A 17,571-nucleotide genomic window follows, 5' to 3' on the forward strand; every position below is an offset into this window, starting at 1 on the left:
ACTGTATCATGCGATACATTAAAAGCTGAGAATAAAAAAATTGGGGCTCTTGGAGCCACAGCATAAGACCATACATATCTCAAATCTGTATCTTAACAAATTATGTGATATGATCAAACTCATCATGCGTCCATAGCTGTGTTATAATGAATTTTGTTATGCTTAGTAAAATGCATCAGTAAACTTTGGTTTTAAACATATTTTAGTCAATAAATATTCTCACTTTATTCTGAAATGAGAAACGAGACAAACTTCCACATAAAAGAAGATCACCAGAAATATAAGGCAATGCATGCCAAATGGCAAAATGCTTGCTACAGACAATTAGTGCTGCATCCATGATCAGTGGTGGGGAGGAACTGCCAAGGGGGGGAGACCCTGGGCACGTTCCATAAGACAGAGTGACTGTATGTGCTGATCCGAGTGAAGAATTCCAGTTTATGCCTACATACCTAGGTGATAATTAATATGACCTACTGTCACTCTCAGAAGTGTTTCAACTTAAATGATAAGTATATGTTCATTCTACCACAGAAGCAAATATGCAAGTTTGGCCTTGAAAGAAAGGTACAATTCTAATAAGCGGAAGTGTCTCTGGAAATCCAAGCGGGTAAGTAGTATATGCAGGGGAACAAAACTGAAGCACAGAAATCAATACGCTGGATGAAGGAGCGTTTTATGCAGAGAGGCCTTGTCTGTATTGAGAACTGCAAATAAAGGTGTACTGGTGATCTGCACTTTTCAATGTTGTCCTCCTGGCTTTTGCCTAAGAAAACAATAGGGGTTGTTTTTCCCCTAGAGTATGTTTTAATGACTATTCCTCTATTCTGAATATGGGGCAGGAAGAGGTTTCATTTGGGGACACACCGCAATCCCACACAGTATCAAGTCTCTCCTGCCAAGGTTAGCCAGGTTTCACACACACACACACACATACACACACAAACCCCCCCAAAACACCCTATAAAAATAAGATGCGTGGTTAAACTCAGATTTCCTATCATCAATGAATATTTTTTTAGTATACTAATGTCCAAAATATTGAATGGAACAAAAAAGCATATGTACTTTTTTAGTATGTCCCCATTATTATATGAGATACACTTACATTTTAAAAAATTGCTGCTTGTCTGAAATTCAGATTTCATTGGATCTACAACGTGCCTCTTTCCCTTGAGGGATTTCCCTTGACTCTTTCTTTGGTTGATGAAACTCTCCAACCCTTGGCTCAGGAGACCAGCTTCCTCTGCTCTCAAAGATAATTTCTGTTTTGAGCTTAGGAGGTTTGTATGAAGAATTTCACAATTATTTAGTGATGTTTTTGTCAACAATGTACTTAGTTATAAGTTTATTTTGTATATGCTATGAATTAAAACTCAAATCTCAATTTTTAACTTAAATCACGTTTCTATGACAACTACCAATAATGATGTTAAATTCCCTCTTAATAGGAGTTCAGTCAATACTCTTTCTCTCATCATTGTTGACTCCAAAATTTAAGACAATATGTACAACCACATCAAATCATGTACTATTTACCTAGTTCCTGCATTTCCTCAGTACCCATTTACCATGGCCACCAGGCGAATTCTCCATATTATATAAGTGAGGAAGGCACTTTGGAGTGCCTTCAAAGTCTCCACACCTAGGTAGTGTAATGGTATTAACTTTTGAACCCAGAGCCCATGAGACCACATTAGCCAATTACTATAATATAGTTGTTTCCCACAGGGCAATAAACATTTATTGTCATTATTTTTAAATGTCTCTCATAATTTCCTGAAATGCAAATGAAATATGTCCACTGCTTTCTGATTACATATGTGAATATTGTCCTCAGGTCTGTTCTCTTTTGATTTATATTATAATAATAAAAAAAATAACAGCAACAACATGTAACACTTGTGTCGAGCATTGTGTTGAGCATCTTACATGTTCTATTTTACTCAGTGTTATAAACTGTCACTGAATGACTTTATTCAGTAATCAAGAATTCCTTAAACCATTTGAACCTTGAAAAATGACATTATAGATTTACAATCTTCTGACACATGGACATAACCTTTTGACAGATACCACAGGAGATAGACTTTCACATCTTAATGTTGTCTATTTGATGGACATATGGCTCTATATCAAGAAACAGACTTTGAAGCCTGAAAAAGAACAGTTCTGAATAATGAAAAAAAGAGCAATCTCTCCGTACATAAAAATCAATACCAAAAATACTCAAATGTGGTGGTGTCAAACTTGCTGTTGCTAATTCTAGATACTTACAAGGAACTATTTTAATGTAAGTAAGAGGAATACTAGAAACTCAATGAACAAATACAAATAGCAGCAGCTGATCACAGAAATTGCTAAACACTTGCAGTCTTTTTTTCATTTTTTAAGATGTTTTTTTAATGTCTTTATTTTATTTTGAGAGAAAGAGCAGAGAGCGAATGGGGGAGGGGCAGAGAGAGAGGGAGACACAGAATCTAAGCAGGCTCCAGGCTCTGAGCTGTCAGCACAGAGCCCGAGGTGGGGCTTGAACTAATGGACTGTGAGATCATGACCTGAGCTGAAGTCGGATGCCTAACCACTGAGCCACCCAGGCGCCCCTACAGTCTTTTTTTCAAAGAACAAGCTCTGAGCCAATGTCAGTTACTCTCAAGCCCTGCAAGAATGTCCCAACTTCATCGAGACTTCTCTTCCAGTGTGGCTCCCTGCCCATCTGCCGAGACGGGGAGGTGTTTTCTCACCATTCTGAGCTAGTTTGGGTTTCACCATTTCCTTTGTGAGCAACACCAAACCCAAAAGACCCATTTCACTTTGTTCCAGTCTTTAATCTGAATGACTGATCTTAATCAAGTGCAACAGATTGTAGGAAGTGTAATGACCAATAAATTATTTCACTCATCAAGCAGGACTCACCACACATTTACAACAATACAACAATAATGATTGAGGGGAGTAACCTCTTTACACTTAAACCAACAACCGAGCCGCACAATTATAATAGTGCTTACACCAATTATATGCATATGCAGTGACAAGAAAACAATGTTCTCCCATGTACATGAGAGAATGAAATTAGAAGAAAGTTCTATGGGGTATTTTCTATTGCAAGTAGTGAAATCTTAGGATGACCTAAAAGTGACATAAAAATGAATGACATTTGTTGACATATTTGTCAATAACAGAATGGCCCAAATAAATGAGAGAGCATGGAACAAATAAGGAGTAAGCCAAATGTAAACACCTTTTCACAGAACTATTTCTGTATAGAATTTCTAAGTTTAGAATTTATGAAGTAAAGCATGACTTCATTTTATAAAAATTGAGATCTTGAATAAAGAATTTTTTAGCTGCGTCACATTTGTATGTAACATAGCAGAATTCTAACGTGCTTTGTAAACTTAACATTACATAGTCGTGTAGAGGTAGGGGATCACTAGAATCAAAAAACTATGATTTGACTTTTGCAAGATGCCATTCAATTTTTCCGAGTACCAGAGACCCTAAATGCCTCTCATTGGAATGGTATGAAATGGTTGTACTACGAGAATCTTCTAGTTTTTTCCCATTTACTTTCTGGTCTTACTCCCAAGCTCACCATCCCTGAAAATGGTCCAAGAGATGTTGGTGACTATCCATCTGGGATGTTGTCAAGAGTATTTCTGCACGAGTGGTGAGTGGGATTAGGCGTCTTTTAAGTTCTTTTAAAGTTTCAGGGACCTGTAGCTTTATTGTGACTTTGCTCTAAATAATAGATGTTTTTGCCAAAGCACATGAAGAGTTCGGCTACACAACGCAGACTAGGAAATGAACTGTTTTGTCTTCATAGAATAATAGCTTTATGGAATCTTTCCCAAAAGAGGACATTTACCTAGACTTTCAATACCCCCATGGTCAGGAAGCTCGATGAGTATGTTAATTCCAATTTCAGGGGCGCCTGGGTGGCTCAGTCCGTTAAGCCTCCGACTTCGGCTCAGGTCAGATCTCACGTTCGTGGGTTCGAGCCCCGCGTCAGGCTCTGTGCTGACAGCTAGCTCAGAGCCTGGAGCCTGCTTCCGGTTCTGTGTCTCCTTCTCTCTCTGCCCCTCCCCCTCTCATGCTCTGTCTCTCTCTGTATCAAAAATAAAAAATAAAAAATAAAACATTAAAAAAATTAATTAATTCCAATTTCAGAGACAGCGACTCCAGGGAGCTTTTTCAAAGACTTAGTTTTAACTTGTCAAACCCAGTCCGAAATGCGTAAATTATATAATTCTTTGATTTTCATTCCAAATTAAGTACGGTAGCAGATGTGAATCTTGGTCTGTGTACTCAACTGTTTAATATATACCATATTTATTTTATTCTTTCTATGAATATGAAGGCTCACATAAAATTCAAGCTCCCTTTTATGTCTGTGCAAAGCTTCTTTGGCCTCACATGGCTTTAAAGCCTCACAACCACCACCCCACCCCGCGCACGGGTGACTCATCTCTCTGCAGTGGTGGGACTACAATGCCCTTTGTCCCTGCTGACTTCTTCTGATTATGTGGCTGCTTTTAGGTTTGTGGCATGAGCTTTTTTTTTATAATGCTGGTAAATCCTGCCCCAAAGGCTCTGCTTCCTAATGCACCCAAACACATAGCCACACCCAGTGTGGCTAAGGGCTCACGTCTCACTAGAGGACGATCGCCAGTTGGAGCAGGAGTCTCTGCTACTAGTCAAACCAATGTGGCTATCGGTTTGGTTACAGTTTACACAAAGCCTCTCCTCTTGCTATCCACAGTTTCCTTCTCCCCTCCTCTCCAGGAGACCTGGCTAATTTCCTCAATAGGAAGAAGAACTAATTCCAAGCAGCTTCCTTCTTTCTCTTCTGCCTCATCCTTCCATGCCTAGTTACTTGCTTGAAGAGGAAACAAAAAATAAAGACAAATATCAACTAACATCTCAAGAACAAATTCCTCTTACCTCTTGTACCTCTAATGAGCATGTGTTATGTCCCTGTAAAGAACATAATAGATCATTCTATCTATTCATCTTTCACCTGATGCTTCTCTCTGCCATCTATACAGCTAATATGGGAATATCTGTGTCAGTGTTTATGTGATAATAAACCAGTGTTGGGTGTTCATCCTCTAAAGGCGGGGGAAGAGAACAAAGACTTAGTAGTTCTCTTTCTACAACACTTACAGTTACTCCTCTTTAAAACTGTTCAATGAGAAACACTTCCTGAATTATTTTTAAGTTTATTTATTTATTTTGAAAGAGAGAGGGAGAGAGAGCAAGGATGAGCAGGAGAGGAGAGAGATAGAAGAGAGAGAGAATCCCAAGCAGGATCCATGCTGTCAGCATAGAGCCCAACATGAGGCTTGATCCCTCAAACCGTGAGATCATGACCTGAGCCAAATCAAGAGTCAGACACTTAACCAAGTGAGTCACCCAGCTGCCCCAACATGTCCTTAATTTGATTAAAGATCTCTGTGATAATATTCTCTTAAAGAATAAATGAACTCAGAATAAACTGTTGGTCAACACCATTTCCAGTTTCTTATGTAAGCAGTAACATTTCTTGACTATTAACACATTTCAAATTAACCACTGGCTTCAACTTCTCCAAAAGAATTTTGTAACTGTTTTAAGAATCACTGTTTTGTAAATTGAATGAGTCTCTCAAACATACACATAATGTATTTTGAATATTCACAGAGTGGTTTTCTCTTCAGATCAGATTATTAAAACTTTGGTTAAATTAAGTTTCTGGACTCACTCTCAATTGGTGAAAAAGAATTAGTTACTTACATCTGCAGTCTCATATAGATACACGGAACCTAAAAATTGAGAGGAAAAAAACCAAAAATTTTGCAGTGTAAAAAAAACATTTTTGAAACTTTTTTTTTTCACCAACAACATTTAATAGAAACCATTTTGTATAAAGTGTCACATGAAAAATGGTGATGAACGGGGTGCCTGGGTGGCTCAGTCGGTTAACCATCGACTTTGGCTCAGGTCATGATTTCACAGTTCATAGGTTCAAGCCCCGCATCAGGCTGTGTGCTGGCAGCTCAGAGCCTGGAGCCTGCTTCAGATTCTGTGTGTCCTTCTCTCTCTCTGCCCCTCCTCTGCTCAAGATCTATCTCTCTCTGTCTATCAAAAATAAATAAAAATGTTAAAAAAATTTTAAAGAAAAATGATCATGAAATCTTATTCATGAGTGTATGCTCTAAATATGCTTGCTGAAGTAATATATAGATATCAGTGATAAGGGCAAATATTTATCCAGAAGCCTACCCAGAATCATCTAAACAATGGAATTATTGTAATAGATTTTTTGAAAAAATAATCATGTATTTTTATTTTTTTTTAATATTTTTTTATGTCTTTTATTTATTTTTGAGAGACAGAGAGAGACAGCGTGAGCAGGGGAGGGTCAGAGAGAGAGGGAGACACAGAACCCGAAGGAGGCTCCAGGCTCCAAGCCAGCTGTCAGCACAGGGCCCGACGCGGGGCTGGAACCCACGAACTGTGAGATCATGACCTGAGCCAAAGCCAGTCGCTTAACCAACTGAGCCACCCAGGTGCCCCAATCATGTATTTTTAAAAGTAGACTAATCCAAAAATTGAGGAATAATTTGGAATAATGTACGCTAATTCACTGGGTTGCAAATGACTAGGGTGTGAGGTCTTGACAGCCTGAATATAGTGGACAAAATAGGATGTTTTATCTTAATAGATGATAGTAATGGCACTACGGTATTCTCTCATCCAAGTACTAACCAGGCCCGGCCCTGCTTAGCTTCTGAGATCAGACGAGATCAGGCACATTCAGGGTAGTATGGCCGTACTATGGTATTCTCACCGATGGCATACAGATTTTGATGGTTCTTCCTTATTTATATATTTTATCATGCAATAATATTTTTAAAGAGTTGAATTTCTAGCCTTGCTAGATCTGGTATGCTGTTTCAATCATTTCATCTTTTGTACTTAAGTTATTTAAATTCCAAGGAACAATTAATCCAAATTAGTTCAGGTTGTAGGTATACAAATTAAATAGTCAGCTACTATATTATAAAAATCTATATGTTTCACATTAAGAAATATATATTATGTAGTATGTAATATAATACATATGCATCCAAAATGTACACGATTCATAAAACATTCTAGTCTGCAGATGTATTTATAAAATAAATGAGTACAAATAGAGTGCAACTAACCTGCCATTGATAGATCACTCACATTGTTATTTTCTTTGTAGTTTCAATAGGGAACATACCCTGATTTTGCAAGTCTTTTCATTGCAGACACAATAGAAACACATCATTTGGGGGGATCAAGTGAGAATAAAAACCAGGTAATATTGTTTGGCTTAGAAGTATCAAAAGAGACTGTAAAGATTGGTAGATTAGGTATGTTTCAAACAGAAGAGTGAATACAGACACGCCGCCTGGCAGAGAGAGGAATCTGGACCTGCCGGGATACCATTTATTGTGGTAAACGATCAACCCATCAAGCTGGAAAGAACATCCACTATGGTTTTGTCCATCCTTTTCTCTAACATGAAAAAACTGATGTAGAAGGAAGTTTAGTGCTGCATTTGAACTCCATAGTAAGCTTGACAGAATCAGGCCTGCAACTCTTATTAGCTGAGGTCTGGTTTTGTTTTGTTTCTTTTTTGAACGTTTATTTTATATTTGAAAGAGAGAGCGCGCACACATGAGCGCAAATAAGTGGGGGAGGAGCAGAGACAAGGAAACCGAGGATCTGAAGCAGGCTCCACCTGGTGAGCACGGAGCCTGATGTGAGGCTCAAACTCTAGAACCCAGAGACCAGGACCTGAGCACAAATCAAGAATTGATCACTTAACCAGCTGAGCCACCCAAGTGCCCCCTAGGTTTGTTTGTATTACAGGAGAGACCTTAACAACCTATATCATGGCAGTGAGAGATTTTGTGCATTTTAGACACTTACATGTAGTAAAGGTATGCATTATATTAATTTTCTGAAACTTCATAAAATGGAAGAAAAAGTAGCATCATTTACTGACAATGGTAGCATTTTTTCATATAATGTCAGATTAGTGAACACTAAAACAAAATTTCTCTTTTCAATCCTGTCTCTCCCAGTGTTCATGGTCTCACAACTTCATTTTTTCAATACACTGAACTACTTATTTTACTCTTGTCTCTTTTTTTTTTTTACATTCACTCAATTAGCAAAGCAAAAGGTAATTCAGATTCTTAAGGTGAACATTGTTTCATTTTCCTTTGTTCAAAAGCACTTACGCTGACACCTTTCAAAGTCTGTTCCTCTTATTTAAGACTCCCCTGTGCTCCTTCTTTGTCTTTTATGAGGAAATTTTCTGAGATTTGCTGTGTGCTGTGACACAAAGCCTGGGCAGCTGCGGATGCCCTAGCAATGCCAAACAGCCGATGCCAGCGCCTCGCTGCCGGTTCTGTGTGTGTTTGTTTGTTTGTTTGCACTGAAATGGCCAGAAGGGTCCTACCAGGAGCCCACCAGCAATTCCTGAGCCCTCAACTTCCTTCTCAATGTGAGTATATAAAAACAAACAAACAAAAACCACGCACACTGTGCCTTGGACAGTCCACACAATCCACCTCGGTTCCTACTGTGCATCCCTGAACCATTTGAAATATTCCTGTTGGGTTGCAATCTACACAGCACTACCACAATACACGGAAGACGTTTAGATATATGTCTGAGACGAGCAAAATAGACACAGGGATGAGGAATTAGAAACAGGTGCACTCAATGCCTTGAAGAAATTCCCTTAGAGAAGTCAGAAACTTAAAAAAAAAAAATTCAGTTGATAACTCAGTCAGTCTTCCATGCAGATTCTTGTAAAGAAAAGGAGGCTATTTTGTCAAAATAATAATCCTGTTTTCTAAGGGGTGTCCTGCTAAAAATACAGCTTCTCCAGAGAAGCAGCTACATACGCCCTTTAAATAGCTCCATTTGGCTTGCATCGTTGCTTGTCCTTATCTTAACTGAATAAGAACGGTCTAATATCCCTCTAAATGAAAGTAATTTCTGGACTCAGTCACAGTGCACATTTGACAATCCCTTCCAGATGTGATTATGTGGAACTCTCTCTCACATTTACAATGGAATGGGCAAAGGGGGTTTGGAGATGTTACATAGAAAATCACTTTTTCCAGCCCTCTGGGGTTGAAATAAGAGGGTGGTCCATATGACATTGAATATAGGTGAGTCGCATGCTGAGCTTTGAAAAGAGAACCATTCTCCCGGGCTGTGAATAGGGGCCCTGCATCCCACTTTGAGGCTAACCGATACCCTGTGATGAAAACCACTGTATAAATGCAATACGCCTTTGTTCACAGCGCCGGCAGGTGTTGTTAAAGCCTTCTGTCCCAGCTCTGACAATGTTCCAGAAACCTGACCTGCCACAACCCTGTTATTCCCACAATAGAAGGCCCTCACAGAATAGTTAATTGTGCCAGATTGTGCAATTCCATTGTGATACTTGATAGGCAAGGACAACAGAGTCTTATGGTTTGATTTTATACTGATAGACTAGATAAATGGATGTGTCTGGATATGTGTGTGTATATACATATATATTACATTTCCACACACACACACGTACTCACATAATTCCCATGATAATGCCGCACTGAGACTTCTGTGTCAAAGTGCAGTGGCTCTTGAGATGTTATCAGGAGATTGCATACAGTTTGAGGAGAATGTCCTGAGTTAGCCATGACTGTGAAGTATCCAACTTACCCCAAGATCCAAGAACACTAAATTTTTATCTCTGTCAATATTCAGAGCTTTTTTGTACAATTGAATTAACCATCCCAACAAGTCCGCATCTGGGTTTTCCGCGTTCATCAATACCATCTTGGAACACTGTATCAAGCTGTTCGTTGAGATGATCGAAAACACTGGCTGCAAAAATCCGGCCATATTGGGTAAGTGCAGTTTAGGGAAAATGGAAAATTTACGACAATTACTTGGAAACTGTAGACTAGTAAAGATTTCAAGGCAAATATACAAAAAATGAAAAATAAAAAATAGCGATTGAATTGATTATTTTCCAGAAAATTGCTTTGGCCATGACCCAGCCTAGAATGTTTCTCTTGAGCTTTCCTGTTTGAATATGTGTAGCAAAGGAAGTTGTGCAAAGTTTGGACTTCACTGGCCATGTGGTTTACGATTTTAGAACCAGAAAATCTGGGTTCAAAGCATTATTCTCCGAGTTAGTATATATGTGACCACCAATCCGTTTCTTATCTGCTATAAGTCTCAATGTATATATCAGATTTCCATAAGTGTGTGTGTTCAGATATTTGAGCTTAGCTTGGTGCCTGGTGCATCAAATAACAAACTGTGGCTATGCAACTATTTTCGGGAAATTCCACTCTAATGTGATTGTTGTACATAAAGAGTTCCTTGGGTACCTCTCAATACATTTTTACCATTTTCATTTATACAAATGATTTTTCATTCTAGAATAAATACTGTTTGATTTTTTTATCAACAAGGAGAGATTATTAGTTTGCATTAACAGAGACAATCACATCAGTGACAAATAAGGAATAACTTCTCTCTTACATAAAAGCTAAGTCAGGCTGACCAGAGTGAAAGTGGCTCTCGGCTTTATGAGACCCTGGAGGACTTCATACTCCTGGACTCTCACCCTCAGCCCTGTGATGGAAGAGATCGCCATCTCCCTGTCTGCGGTCTGGCCAGCAGGAAGGAAGAAGAGGTGGGGCCGAGAAGCTTTTCTTAAAGGGCACTACCTAAACATTTTTCACCTCCTTTCTACTTACATCCCATTAGCCAGATTACCTAAGCACACCTAGCCCCAAGAGCAGCTGGCAAATGTTCTTTATAGCTCATAGCAGTATGCCAAGTCAAAACTTGGTAAGCCGAATTGCTAAAACAATTCGGAAGACAATTACGAATTTATTTCCAAAGGTATATGCACCAGTTGCCCACTGCTGCATAGCAAACCACTCCACTGCTTAGTGGCCTAAAGCAATAGCCATTTATTTAGCTCATCGTGAGGATCGAAAATTGAAACAGCGCTGCTGAGTGGTTTCAGCTGGCCAGATGACAGATGGGCTGCAAAGTTACACTTAGGGGCAGACATCGCTGCATCGCTGTCTGATGGAGTGCTTAACCTTCTTGTCCTCCAGCAGGCTACCTGTGGCCTGTGGGTCCAGTGTCCACACGAGGCTTTTTGAGATGCAGCCTCATGACTTGCACAGCCTCCCTTCTGCTACATTCTGTTGCTCCAAGAAAGTCACAAGGCCAGCGGGGACTTACAAGTTGGGAAAATACATTCCACCCCTTGACTTGGAGGAGCTAACAGTTACAATATAGGGAAGGGAGGAATATACTGCCATTTCCACAATCCACCACTGAGGGTAATAAATTGGAGTTACTATTAATAAATTTACTGTAGTATAAATATAAAAGATCATTCTTTTTTTTAAATTTTATTTCGTTAGAGAAAGAGAGAGAAGGAAAGAGCATGACGCGTAAGCGGGGGAGGGGCAGGGAGTGAAGGAGATGGAGGATGTGAAGTGGGCTCTGCGCTTTCTGCAGAGAGCCCAGCATGGGGGCTAGAACTCACACACTGTGAGATCCAGACCTGAGCCAAAGACGGAAGCTTAGCCCGCTGAGTCACCCAGGCGCCCCAAGATCATTCTGATTGTAAAATACGTGATGTTAACTTGAGACAGATCAAATTATCAAGCGAAGGGAGGTAGATACTAATGTTAGGGACCTAAATCACACATAGTTAGGAACATACAATTGCACAATATTTAAATCAGAGTTAGACCTTCTACATACAGTATACACCCAAGTCATGTGTAAAGGGGTAACCGATTGCTGCGTTGGTGATTGGCAACTCCCTAGTGATCTGAGGGAGAGGAAAGAAAATATCATATTATCTGAGGACAAAATAAGTCAGGTAAACATTACAAAGCGGTGCTGAGAGAATTAGCCTAGGTATCGGAATAAAGCTAGGATTCACAATTTGCTTACTTTGTGTAATTTTTAAGGGTGGACTAAATTAAATTTGATATCCCTTCTTGTTTTGGCTGGTGTTTGGATCACTAAGGAATGACAAAAAGGGCCTTGTTCTTTCAAATGACAAAACTATGACTACATGAACCAAAAGGGAAATACAGAGGTTTAGGAAATACAAATGTAGTGGTAAATATTAACATATTTGGAAACATTTGGATGCCTATCTAAATTATGTCTGTAGAAGCAAAGTTGAAAAATACATCTGATTGCAAGTCAATGACACAGATAACTTGTTCAAAAAAGACCAATTGTGGGTTTGCACATGGCAGACAATCCTATTACAATTACAATTACAGTGTGAATGTAGATCCAGAAGAATATGACATAGAATCTTAAGTGAATTGTTTCATAATTAAAACATAATAATTGAGCTCTATATTTGATTTCTATTTTCATATTTGTAGGCTATATATCTTAGATAAGAATTTTTTTCCCTCACATCATGGGTCCCTAGGTATCAAACACTAATTCATGTTACTTCTTCAAAACAAACACTAGAATGAAAAGTAATTTCTTGATGTAAGAAGCGGGACATAATCCCCAAAGATGACAGCAACACAACCGTGACAGGAGCATTAGCAAGTGGTTCCCTGACACATATACTTACCACTGCAGAGCTAGTCCCAACATTGCAAAGAGCCCCACAGACTGACCAGCCCAGTGATTACTGAAGTGTGATCGAGAAGCAGGACGAGAAGTACCACTATGGCCTATGAACTTGCTTCATATAATTCTCCAGTCACACCTCAGACACACTGACTCAGAAACCTGAGAGGATCTTGATACTTCAACAAGCCCTGCAGGAGATGTGGATGTGGTGTAAGGTTTCAGTGGACTAGCCAACGTCTCTTAGTAAAGAGGCTGAACTGAACAAATTCATTGTCCTGCAATCTACTCAGTACCCTTTCCTGTTTTATTTATTATTTATTTTTTTAAACATTTATTTATCATTGGGAGATAGAGACAGAGCATGATCATGGGAGGGGCAGAGAGAGGGGGAGACACAGAATCTGAAGCAGGCTCCAAGCTGTCAGCACAGAGCCCAATGCGGGGCTCGAACTCATAAACCGTGAGATCATGACCGGACCCGAAGTCGGATGCTCAACCACTGAGCTATTCAGTCTCCCCTACCCTTTTCTGCTTTAAATAGATCAGCAAAAGTTACCTCCGTGTGCTTCATGAATGTCTCTGTGCACATCAATGTTCTTTGGAAGAACCCATGTGACTTAACATCATCGGGAGAATAAGGGAAACCCAATGAATATTTGTTTTTTCATTTGTTACAACTTCATAGAGACACAAAGAGAATTTTAAAATTGTTTAAGTAAGATAAACAGTCCAAGGAAAAGGGATTGCACAAAGAGTTACACTGTTTTCAAACTGAAGAAAACCACGTAGCTTAACAACCTCTCTTTAGAAAGGAAGAAGTCATAGCTCACAGGGCATCAGGAGAATCCCCAAAGGCAGACCAATTTTCAGTGACAAAATCAGAATGGGGATTTAGGTTTCTAACTGAAAGGATAGTATTCTCTTTTTCTACCTCTCCAGATGAATTAGAGGCCTGTGGGAGCATAGACCTCTTTTACTGTTTAACACCATCTATGACAAAATAATAAGACAAAAATCAAGTAGAGGAATAAACCTTTATGTGCACAGAATAACGGCAGAGGATGCAATTAGTACATGCAATAGGAAAGAAATAAAAATTCAGATTCTCCACAAAAGCCCTGCGTCTTCACTGTTTTTTAAATAAGAGATATCAACTTTTTCATTTTAGATCTTAAATAAGACATGACACCCTGGAATGCAGAGGCTTTCACTAGAAGCTTTTTTTTTTTTTTTTGTAAAAATCCTTTAAGCATAAAGAAATAAATTCCTTACCTAGGAAAACTCTTTTTATAACATCAAAATAGAGATAAATCCACAAAAGAGAGGAAAATCTGTCATAGGAGATCGTCATAGCAACCAGATGAGAACAAATTTGGCATAGAAAGCAACCTGATTATTTCTTCTTTTTAATCAAAATTACATATCATCAAGTTTGGAGGCAAAACAATTGTGAAAACAGAACAAGAATTTCAAAGTGCATCACATGCACATTAATGTTTGATAACTCTCTAAACACCTAAAGTAGGTACGATTATCCAGTAATATAGGACTCATCTATATCTCATGGGATTGCCAGCCTCCTTTCTCTCTACTCCATACATTTAAAAATCAGCAGACATTGATTTTTCTTTTCCAGAAATATTGTTCAAATTCATTGATTGCTTATGTTTTTATAAAAACTCAAATGATTCATACTGTCTCAATATTTTTATGCTGTTTTTTTAAAATAATACCCATCGTTCATGACTGATGACTTATGGACAGTTAATACTGACTTCCACAGCTTTCAGAAACACTCATATTTTCTTGGTTGTTTGACAACAGTATGGTGCTAATGAGTTTCCTACTCCTACTCTTAGTGAACAAGACTTAGAACAGAAATCCATGATTTGCACCAGGCCAGGGTACCTTTTTTCCCTTTCCCACAGTTTCACATGTCTGAAGAAGTGAGCTCATGACATGTATGTGCAGACTAGAATGCTTCCCTTTGCAACTCTAGAATATTGTGAAAGATGTAGGTTATTCTACATGTCCTGGGTGGATGCTTCCAAATTCTCTGAATTAGAATATTCCTGTTGCAAAAAACAACGCAGATTCTTCTAACAAAAACTTAAGTGGGGCTCAATGTACGGAAATATTTGTGACTTTGCAAAATGATTTGCCGTGAAGACAAACCTTTGACATGCAAAGCAAAGATTAGTTTCAGAAATACTCTAGTCTACCTTGATTCCACAGGGTAGTTTCTAAGCATGAATGGTGGCAACATTATTCCACCTTTAGGCAAGGGGACCAGGCTCTGTACCATGCCACCTCCACCAGCCGTCGGTTGCCATGCTGTGAAAACATTAGATAGCATCTGAGGCATCTCCAGCCATAGAGACTCTGATGGCAGACAGCAATTCCTTTTGGAAGTATGCAGCTCTAAGCCATTAGAAACGTACGCTAACTGTAGATAGGCATTTAATACACTAGATGGGGGTAACTGAGTGGGGTACCAACCATGTCTAATACTAAAGAAAATAATACATTAAATAATAACACATTTAATTAATCCAGAAAAACAAAATACAGGGGCAAGAGAATATAGAGCATGTGGACAAATAAGAAACAAAACTAAATATGATTTAAGCTTAAATCATTAATAATTATGTTAAATATAAACATTAATTTTTCCAACTAAAATAGAAAGATGAACAGACTGGATTTAAAGTATGTAAGCTGCTTACCAGAGACACACCTTAAATATAAAGGAGAAGAAAAATTAAAAGTAAAAGATAGATAGTAAAATCCTAATAAAACACCAGTACAGGAAGGTGTAGCTATACTAATATCAGAAGATAGATTAAAAAGGAAAAATAATTATAATAATAATATATTTTAATAAGAAGTGAGTCAAACAATCATAATGACATAAAAATAATAAACATAGCCTTGAATTATACAAATTAATAGTTGGAAGAACCAAAAAGAGGAAACAACAAATCTATAATGCCCCTATGACTGTAGTATACAATTTTAACACGTACCACTCAATAACTGTTAGAACATGCAGACAAAAATATCAGTAAGGATATAGTCTGATAATCAAAATCGGCTCACATTTTTTAATCAACATATATAGAATAACACACCCAATTCCTCTTCAAAATCACATATGGCATTGACCAAAACAAAGCAAAAGTAATTAGAAAACTCCAGAATTTTGGACATAAAATATTTGTAAATAATTTTGATTCAAAGAGGAAACCAAAATAAAAGTTAGAAAATATTTTAAACTGAATAATAAAAATTAGACATATCAAAAACTTATAGAACTAAGTTAAAAGAAATGTATACCCCTAAATGGTCAGGGAAAAAAGACAGAATGAAAAGTCTATGTTTTAAGGAGCTATTCCAAGAGGTTGGAAAAATAATAGCAAATTAAACACAAAGGAAATATAAGGAAGGAAGTAATAAACATAAAAGGGGAAGATAACTAAGTTTAAAAATGTACAGCAGAGAATATAACAAATCTAAAGTTTGATTATTTGAAAACCATAAATTAGTTATCAGCAAGATTGATCAAGGGAATAATGTCCACAGAGAGAGAAAGAGAGAGAGAGAGAGAGAGAGAGAGAGGATATAACATCAGAAATAAAAAAGAAAGACATAAGTAAAGAAATAACACATTTTAAAATAAGATATTTGAAGCATCTTTATGTTAATTGATTTGCAAATTTAGATGAAATCAACAATTCTTTTTAAAAACCTATTATATAAAATGTGAAAAGAAATGGGAATTTTGAATACTACTATATCTATTTTTAAAATTGATTCTAGTTAAAAATCTTTCCACAAAGAGATCTTTAGATTCTAATGCATTTACTTGCGAATTCTACCAAATATTTAATAAAGAAATAACACAAATTTTATGTAACTCTACCGTACTTTTTTTTAATGAGACCAGAACAACTTTTCCCCCAAAACCTAAAAATAACATCAGATAAAAGAAAGTCACAAGATGATCTTTACCATAAATACAAATGTGAAACTCCTAGACAAAAACTGATAAACTCTGAGTGAAGTTAGCATGTTTGTTTGTGTGAGGGTGCATGTGTGCCTGTGTGTGCGTGTGTGTGAATACCTCAAAGCCAAATTGAGTTTATTTTAAAAATGTAAGGTGAGTTTAACATTCAAAGTTTCAAAATTCTAATGATGTAATTCAGTACATTAAAAAAAAAAGAAAAAATGTTACTTCAAAATATTCAGAGAAAGTAAATAAAACTCAAAATCAATTCATGATTAAAAACAGCAATTCTTGGGCACCTAGGTGGCTCAGTCAGTTAAAGCAACTGACTTCAGCTCATGTCATGATCTCAGGGTTCGTGAGTTTGAGCCCTGCAATGGGCTCTGGGCTGACAGCTCAAAGCCTGGAGCCTGCTTTCGATTCTGTCTCCCTTTCTCTGCCCCTTTCCCGCTGGTATTCTGTCTGTCTGTCTGTCACTCTCTCTCTCTCTCAAAAATAAATAAAACATTACAATAAGTAAATAAATAAATGAAAACCAACTCTTAGAAAACATTTTGAATCTGCTAAGTGGTACTACAAAGATCCCACACTAAACACACTTTTAATGATCTGAGTTTACAAACATCCTTAGTGTCGGGATCAAGACAAAAATGCTTTGGTTGCATTTGTATTTACATCAAATGGAAAACCTTAGATTTTCTAATGACACAAAGAAAAAAAAACACATTAGAATTATGAAGCAAAAATGTTGAGAGTATCTGCAAATAATATGACTGAAGACATAGGATATCCAGAAGTCACACTATTAGAATTAATAGGTGAGTTTATCAATGCTGCTAGAAAGTCTTGTGAAACTCTGTATTTCTTTAAGGCAGCAACAATTAGCAAAGCAA

This window comes from Suricata suricatta, chromosome 5, assembly GCF_006229205.1.
Source record: "Suricata suricatta isolate VVHF042 chromosome 5, meerkat_22Aug2017_6uvM2_HiC, whole genome shotgun sequence".
Lineage (NCBI taxonomy): Eukaryota > Metazoa > Chordata > Mammalia > Carnivora > Herpestidae > Suricata > Suricata suricatta.